Genomic DNA, 9,220 nt, shown 5'->3' with positions numbered 1-9,220 from the left:
GCGTGCCCAAGATCCCGAGAGGAGAATGGAGGGGATTGGATTGTGGCATGGTCATACCCCTTGGAGGGGTGATTTCTTGCTTTTTGTCTCTCTCTGTCTCTCTGGCAAAAACCTCTCAAAAAAAAAAAAATAAAGCAGTTGTGGACTGAAAAGTACAGAGATAGTTCAAAATAAAATGAGGCTTTTGCGGGACACTGGACTCCCACATGGCTGACTGCGGTTCGAGCTCCAGAACCAGTGGCTTGCTTTCTCACTTTCCCTCTCTGTCTCTCTCTAGTTAAAGTAAGTAAATAAATAAAGTGAAATAAAAGAATTTTTTTTTTTTTTTCAAAAAGGAGGCTTTTGGATCTTCAAACTTTCATAGGCAAGGAGCAAGCTGAGTTACTGATTTATAGGAAAGGAAGGAAAAGTCGGGCCGGCCTGTGGCGCAGATTAAGGGAACTGGATTCCACGTGACCGACGATAATTTGAATCCCAGCCCACGTCAGGCACATACGTGTTTGTGCATGCTCAGAATATTGACATGATGGAGGAGAAAGGATTTCGGTGTGGCCACACCCCATTGGGAGTGCTTTCTTTCTTCTTCTTTGGTTTTAAGAGAAATTTTTGCTACAGGGTGTGCGTGCTCACTGGTGAGACAGAGACAGAGACAAAAAGCGAGCAATCACCCCCAAGGGGGATGGCCACACCACAATCCCTTCTCCGTTCTCTTTTTGGGATTTTGGGCATGCATACATACACGCCCAGTGTGAGTTTTAAGTCACTAGATCCGAAATCAAATCGTGGTTGACTGTGTGGGAGTTCAGCGATGTAATCGATGTAATCGTTATGCCATTTACTGGTCCCGGTTGGGGGTGCTTTCTGCATCTCTGTGGTGAGTGCAAGTGCCCCGTGTTGAAAATTTTTTTTTTTTTTTTAAAGAAAAGGAAAGATAACTCAAAGAGTAGAACTTAGAACCCAGAAAGTGGAGGCAAGAGATATGGAGAACCACTCCTAGGGGTAGCAGTGGACCTTCATTGAGGAATGGTGACCTCCCAGCCGGATTTCATAATTGCTATGACAAGTGGCATCTGTGCTCTCTATTCTCAATGTTTTGAATGAAAATATGTATTGCACTTGTCCTTTCTTGGTCTCGCCATGATTTAAAGTCTGAGTGAACTGCAGAGATCTTGTCTCTGAAGTTCAAATGTCTTAAGATTGAGATAGCTTGTCTCATGTACTCAAGAAGCTTCAGCCAATAAACTTCCTTCACATCTTATTTTCAAGATGAAATCTCAGACTCGGCTGTACAATATGGCTTTTAACATGTTTGGGGAAGAGGCTGAGTATATTTTGGGTGGGAGAGAGATGTGAATTTTGTGACCACATCCCAGCCTGTTGCAGTGTGAGTTTCCAAAGATGGCAACCGCATGATCTCCAACAATGTGCGCTCTGTAACGCGAGCTTGGAAACCTCGTGATTAGAACTTTCTCTTGAATCCAGGCTGACCCTGGGATGCCTCTGGCCAAGTGAACACAAAGGAAGTGATACTACGTGACTCTGGGCTGGCTCCTAAGGAACCTTGCAGCTTCTTCCTCAGTGTCTTAGCACGGCTGTTCTTGGAGCTCTGAAGTGCCACGCAGCAGGTCTGGTTACTCTGCTGGAGACACCACAAGGGGAAGTCCTGAGCCCACATGAAAGGACGCAGAGGAGATGAGCTGTCCCTGGGTCCCAGTAGAGCCCTCACATGATTCCGGTCCTTGATGTCATCTGGTGGCATCATGCGAGCCCCTTGGCAAGACCACAAGAGTAATACCCCAGTTAAGTCCAGCCAGCCCATGACTCTGACATTGAATTAAATTGTTATTGTAAGCTATTGCATTGTGGGACGGTTTGTTATGCAGCAATAGGCAAATAAAACAGATGTTACCCATGGTGAGATGTGTCCTGATTTCAGGGATGTTAAAATGTAAAAAGCAAAACAAGGTGCAATTAGAATGGATGAAACGGGGAAAAGAAAAAAAAAGAAACATAAATTTTATGAACAGGCGATTTGTAGAAGAAATCCTAATGGCTAATATGAAGGGATGTTTCATTTCTCTCATAATTAGAGAAATAAAATTAAAACAGTAACAAAAATGATGTTTTACTCAAAAAAGTGCAAAGAATTGGGAAGTTGGATAATGAGAATTTTGGCAAAGACACAGGGGGAAGGAAAACCCTTTATGTATTACTGTGCACTGCTGGTGTGCCAAATGGTGCGGCCATTGTGAAATACTTTCTGAATAGTGAAGTGAAATTTGGGTATATCCTTCATCCCACAGTTCCAGTCCTGGCTCTATAAATGACCCAGGCCATAAACTTACATGTACCAGGATATTTAGAGCACTGGGGGATACAGCCATCACAATTAGAGATGTGTAGATATCTATCATTAAAGAAATGAAAAATCAGTTGGTGGATGCAGTCATTTGGTGGAACACTATTAAAGTAAGAAGCACTGCACAAAACATACAACAGAGAAAGATATCTGATGTCCAGTTGGGACCACCAGTTGGTGTAATGGCTATGTCGCTGGACTCCCATGTAGTCGACCATGGTTTGAGTCCCAGGCCCGATGGCTTAAACTCACGCCAGGCTCGTGGGCGTGCGTGCCCAAGATCCCAAGAGGAGAATGGAGGAAAAAGGATTGCGGCATGGCCGTCCTCCTGGGGGGTGATTTCTCGCTTTCTGTCTCTCTGTCTCTGTCTTTCTGGCTAGCGCACGTGCCCTATAGCAAAAACCTCTCAAAAAAAAAAAAAAAAAAAAGTCCTAGTCCAGTTTCTGGTAGGATTGCTTGGAAGTCTCTGTGCCCAACCTGAAAAACCTGAGATACTAAAAGTTGACCACTTTTCTTAGACTCATCACACAATTGTATAACAGGGCAAATCACCACCCAGAAAAATCGGAGTGGGGCAGGTGCAGAGAAACAGTTTACAGAGGGCAGGCCTCAGCACACAGCCAGCGTCCGGTCAGAGCACTTAAAGGGTGACTGAGTAAATGTGGGAGTTTGAACATGGACTCACAGGGTTAAGAGAGACACTCTCCTAGAGGCCCAGGTTTAGGAGGGCCTCCACCCTTCTGAGTTTGACTTCTGGAAGTCCCGACAGGTTTCCCCTGTGAAGACTGGAGGAAAATTCCTCTTGTGCATGTTGAAAGCTGAGATAGTGGAAAGCCAGGTCTCTTGTGCTAGCAAGCCAAGAGAACGCAAAGCAAAAGTTCTTAAAGAAACCAAATATGCCACTCTAGTGAGTACATGAATGAAAAGAAAGTGAAACAGCTTTATTGCTGATATGGAACGAGTTTTAAGGTCTGGATAGAAGATCAAACCAGCTGTAACATTCCCTTGAGTGAGTGAGTTCAACACTCAAAAATTAATGAGTGTGACCAATCATGTTAAACAAGCTAAAGAAAAAAAATCATATGATAATACTAATACATGTGGAAAAACATTTGGCAAAATCCAACATCCACTCATGGTAGAAACTCTCAGTAAACTGTTAACAGAGAAGATCCTCAGCTGGGTAAAGAACATCTACAGAAAATCTGCAACTAACTCTACCTAATGGTGAGAGCCTAGATACTTTCTCTTATAATAGAAACAAGGATGCTCCCTCTCACTAGATGGGGTTTCCAAAAAGTCCATGGGAAACATGTATTATGAAAGAATTATGCATGAATTTAAAAATTACTTTTGCACTGAAATAAACTTGTACTTCAATTCCATTATTCCACAAAGTTTCTGAAGTCTCCCCATTCTACTATTTATCCTTATTCAGGAAGTCCTAGCTCATGCAAAATAAGTAAATAAAAAGTATACAGATTGGCAAGAAAAAAAAATACAACTTTAATCACAGGTTTCATGATTGTCGATGTAGAAAATCTGAAGGAAATGAACCTTCAGGGAGATGTGGGCAAGGTTTCTGGGCTTTTGACTTGAAAGAACTAACAGGAGAATAATAGAATTTGGGAAGGAAGAAAGCTAAATAAGGGACTAGCATTTACGAGGAAAGGTATTGATACTTCCCACAAACTAAAATGATTCCAGCAGGCTGAGCAGAGGCTCCCTCAGGAGCAGGGACTCTGAGTGGTTGTCAGGGCTTCAGAGGAGGATGAGCACCAAGTATGGAGAAGGCTGGATTCCACATCTGGCCTCTTGTTCTTTGTCAAAGATTTTTTTTCCTCCCTTTCCCCCTTCCTTCTTCTTTTCTTTCCCCTACCTCCTTCTTTTCCTTCCTTTCTTTCTTTTTCTTTCATGAAAAACAAGAGACAGAACAAGAGATAGGGAAAGGGAGAGAGAAGTATTTTTTGGCAGAGGATTGTCGATGTAGAAAATCTGAAGGAAATGAACCTTCAGGGAGATGTGGGCAAGGTTTCTGGGCTTTTGACTTGAAAGAACTAACAGGAGAATAATAGAATTTGGGAAGGAAGAAAGCTAAATAAGGGACTAGCATTTACGAGGAAAGGTATTGATACTTCCCACAAACTAAAATGATTCCAGCAGGCTGAGCAGAGGCTCCCTCAGGAGCAGGGACTCTGAGTGGTTGTCAGGGCTTCAGAGGAGGATGAGCACCAAGTATGGAGAAGGCTGGATTCCACATCTGGCCTCTTGTTCTTTGTCAAAGATTTTTTTTCCTCCCTTTCCCCCTTCCTTCTTCTTTTCTTTCCCCTACCTCCTTCTTTTCCTTCCTTCCTTTCTTTTTCTTTTATGAAAAACAAGAGAGAGAACAAGAGATAGGGAAGGGGAGAGAGAAGTGTTTTTTGGCAGAATCTCACCATGTCCCAATCCTCCTGCCCCAGCCTCCCAGGGCATTGGGACCACAGGTGTGCCCACCCTGGTTAGATTAGACCAGGAACTGAACCTGGGCCTCCCACGTGGGCTAGGTCTTTCTCAGATATTTCTACCCCTCAGAATGACAAGGAAGCCCCAGAGTGGTGGATATAAAACAGGCCAATGATTGTGGTGGGACTAGATGAAACACCTTGATGCTGTGTGGATCCCCAGCTAGAGATTCGTTTTCTGTCAGTGTCATGAGGCTGGATTTCAGAGTCACATTTTTTTTTAATAGAAAAATGACTAATTATAATATTTCTTATAGAATATGCTGATTCTGAGAGAAAAAAAAAACAACTTAAAAAACAAATCAGTTGCTCTTCCTTTCTCCGCCATCGTGGTGTGAGCGGTCCACTTGGCTCTTTGCCATGTCTTCTCACAAAACTTTCAGAATCGAGGGGTTTCTGGCCCAAAAACAGAAGCAAAGTCGTCCTAGTCCCCAGTGGATTAAAATGAAAACTGGTAATAAAATCAGGTACAACTCCAAGAGGAGACACTGGAGAAGAACCAAGCTGGGTCTATGAGGAAGTGGACAGGATATGGCCCACGTATTTATGCTATACCAAGGTCACTATAGTCTTGGCACATCAAGCTGAAAATGGTCACCATTGACTGGACACTTGTGTTTACTGGGGAAAAAAAATGATGCTTCACCTTGTCTCTAAGTTCTGCATTGGTAGGTTGGTTCAGTAATAAATATGTGAGACCTTTAAAAAAAATCAGCTAACTCTTCTCATTCTGAACACGGGTAATGACGGTTTGTGCTGGGTGCTGTATTTTATTATCTGCTATTTTCAGGTTTCTATGATCACTTTACCACCCTCTTCTCTTCTCTTTTCTTCCCTTTGCCCAACTGCTTCACTGTGTTGTTTTTAAATCCTTAATAAAGTAGCGGTTGCTCGTATTTTAACCTTTGCTGCCCCCTAGTGGTCATTTTTCATTCTCTACATGAAAAGACGGCATTTCAGAGCTTCTCCCCGGAGATTTTCTTTCTTTATTTTTTTCTCATCCTGTCTTTCATTTTTTAATAATTATTTTACTTAATTGTATTCAACTTTATTATTTTTTTAATTTGGCCAGAGAGACAGAGAGAGAAGGAAATTGAGACAGAGAGAGAGAGAGAGAGAAAAAAAACCTTTTTCTATTTTAAATGATAATACTTCATATCAGTATGTGTTCTTCTAGGCCCCATTCACCGGGGTCTAACCTTATTTCAGTAGTACCCCATTCCTTTCACAGTTCTGAACAAGATAAATAATTATTCCAGGAACCCTAACTTCTAACTTGCCACTTAATCCACTTTAATGGACTTGGTACAAAACTGTGTAAGAAGCTGAACCTGACGTCTCCAGGAGGCCCAGTTCTTCACAACTGTGTATGAAGACTTTGGTTTTGGTCTAGAACTTCTTGGATGGTGCAAAGAGTTTTGACTTTCCTTATGAGGTAAGGATGAAAGAAAACAGTATTAGGAGGAAGAATATGAGGCCGGCAGCTTGGGGGTTAAGGCTCTGGACCCCACATGGCCGACTGTGCACTGTAAGTCCTAGGCCTGGTGCATGTGCACCTCTCCCAAGAGAAGAAAGGAGAAGGGATTGTGGGATAGCCATCCCTCCCCTGGGGGGTGAGCGATTTCTCACTTTCTCCCTGTCTCTCTTCTGCCCTATAACAAAAAATAAAAAACAAAACAAAACTAAAACCCAGTAGATTATGCTCACAGCCCATTTTCAGGCACATTTTAATTTTATTTATTATTATTATTATTTTAATATTTTAAACATTTTTTTCCCCATAGGGTGTGTGCGCCGTTGAGAGAGACAGAGGGAGACAGTGAGAGGGAAAGTGAGAACTCACTCCCCAGGAGGGATGGTCATGCTGCAATCCCTCCTCCTCTATGCTCCTCCTGGGATTTTGGGCACGCATGCACACGCACATGATTTTCAAGCTGCCAGGTCCAGGATTCAAACTGCTGTCCACTCTGTGTGAGTCCAGCACCTTAACCACCATGCCACCCACTGGCCCCTTCAGGCGAAATTGTCTTTTTCCTATTGGTTGTCACATGATCCTTGATAGAGATGTTTTCCTGTGTGCTTCTTCACTGGCTGGGGATTCCACTCTACCACTGTTGGTGCTGAGGATGTCATGAGGGTGACGGTCATCAACATTGCATCAACACAGCCCACAGACTGGGCTGTCCCTAGGATCTCTTTAATGGTTCCGGAGAATTCTCTGGCCAAAGACAGATGCCCCATCTGCTGGGTAAGGTTGACGATCTCGTCGAAAGTGATGTTTCCGCTGTGTAACAATCTCTGCTTCTTCCTGCCTCTTGGTGGTCCTTGAGGACTTCGAAGATCAACGCAGAGGCAGAAGGCACCACTTCAGTCTGGACCTGCCTACTTTGAATGGTCTTTTTCATGGGAATCCTCAGACCCTTTCAGTCACCAGTTGCCTTGACGACGTCATCACCAACCTTTTTGGAGACAGAACCAGAGGGCTGATCTTGGGGGCCACAGCAGACGTGGCACTGATTTCGCCATCTCAGATCCACGACTTTGGTCTTGTCGGGGTCGAACATGGGCGGCGTGGTGGATGTGGCTGGTGTCGGATGAACCTGGATTCTGAACGACCAGAGAAAGTTGCACGGAGGCCTCCTCTGAGCCGAAAGCCCTTCCATGAGAAGTAAGGTCTAATCATCTTGCCATCTGTCTCGCCCACGGTAATACACTTCCTGCCACTTGTTACCATCCTAAACCAAATCCGATTATGTCATTATCCTGCTTTTAAAAGGATCCACTGGCTTCCTATTACTTATAGGATGAAACAGACTTATTTGAAGACCCTTGATAAGTCAGCCTGAGCTGACCTCTTCTGCTTCACGTTTTAGCACTTTCATAAATACTGTCATAGTGCCTTTTCAGCATTCGGCATGGCCTAATGCTCTTAGCACGGACAAAAATTACTGCTTCCATTTTCTGTACTAGGCTTTACTTAGACCCTTAAAAAAAAGGCTTATTTTTAGTGGTTTATTTTATTTATTTGTTATTATTATTAAAAAAAGAATTATTTATTTAATTTTATTATTCTTCAATTTGGCCAGAGAGAGAAAGCAAACTGCCAGGTCTGGGACTCAAACCATGGTCAGCTATGTGGAAGTCCAGTGCCTTGACCACTATGCCACCTGCTGGTCTCTACTTAGACCTTTTTATTACAATGAGACAAACACATCAGAGCATTAATACTTGGAGACCAGTCAAGGTCTTTTCTCTGGGCCTTCCTTCCCCATGAAATACAATGCTGATGACGTTTGGTTATTTATCTGCACTGCTTCTAGACTTTTGCATGAAGGGGGCATTCCCCATAGTGTCCATTTTTGGGGTAATTCCACCAATCTGGGCTCCAAGCCGTGTAGCTCGCTTGCGGTTGGAGTACACCAGAGAGGACTAGAACTCGACTTGTACAGAGTCACGTCTGAGGGCCCTGCCGGCAGCACAGAGTGCCCGCGTGATGCCGGAGGCGTTGGGGAAGGTCTGCGGTCCATTTCCTGGGCTGATCTGAACTGCCGGGCGCAGCCATGGGTACACCCCAGATTCTGACCGGCTGCATGGCTTGGGGGGAGATGCAGGTGTGATGGGACCCCGTCAAGGCCTTTCTCTCGCCCTCTCTCATAAAATAAGTAAATAACCTGAAAGAGAAGAATGCTGTGGGTATGGCCAGATCCGGTTCTGAGGAAGGAGGAGGGTCTCTGACCCTTCATTTAAAATAAGACAGTGGGGACAAAACGGAGGCTGGCCAGAGTCGCTGCCTTTAATCCCGGGTGACTGGCGTGAGCTCGCCCACCAGAAGGATCTGAAAAAGCAGAGCGACTTGGGTAAGGGAAGGGGCCGAGATGGCGGTGACCGGCTTTCTGCTGCCGCCCGCGAGCAGGAGGACTCGGACATCGGACATCGGACATCGTGCAGCGGAGCAGAAGAGCGGGACGTGGAACCCAGGTAGCTTCGTGGCTTCGTGGCCAGCGCTCTCGCCCCTCGCCTGTGTCCCTGTCCCGCTCTCAGGCCCAGGATGGCCTTCGTTCCCCTTGCCCTGAGTCTGCAGCGGGTCCCTTTTGCGCTTCCTTCCGGTCAGGCAGCCCCTCTCCCCCTGGGCCACTCTTTGGGGTGAGAGGGTTACCTCTTCCCAGTGTTTCCTACTCCTGTGGGGCTCACCTAAAGTATTAAAATTAGCTTTGTTAAAAAAAAATAATAGAACAGTGGGTCTTCAGAGACGGAATCTTAGATCCCATCATATTTCCAGTCATAAATTCTAGCTCTTCCAGAACACTGATAGGCTCTTTTCTTTCCTTATTCCAGAAATATAAAAAAAAAAAAATCAGGT

The 9,220-nt window shown here is 44.4% G+C and overlaps 2 pseudogenes; one reads left to right on the top strand and one right to left on the bottom strand.

The window, feature by feature from the left end:
- The first annotated feature begins 5,220 nt into the window (after positions 1-5,220).
- Positions 5,221-5,387, top strand: LOC102474934 (60S ribosomal protein L39 pseudogene; annotated as a pseudogene).
- Positions 5,388-6,904: 1,517 nt separating this feature from the next.
- LOC114005404 (60S ribosomal protein L12 pseudogene) lies at positions 6,905-7,523 on the bottom strand (annotated as a pseudogene).
- Positions 7,524-9,220: the final 1,697 nt, after the last annotated feature.

The sequence above is a fragment of the Tupaia chinensis genome, unplaced genomic scaffold, assembly GCF_000334495.1.
Source record: "Tupaia chinensis unplaced genomic scaffold, TupChi_1.0 Scaffold143747_1, whole genome shotgun sequence".
Lineage (NCBI taxonomy): Eukaryota > Metazoa > Chordata > Mammalia > Scandentia > Tupaiidae > Tupaia > Tupaia belangeri.
The sequence above is the reverse complement of the archived record's forward strand: the minus strand, read 5'-3'. Positions and strand labels throughout refer to the sequence as shown.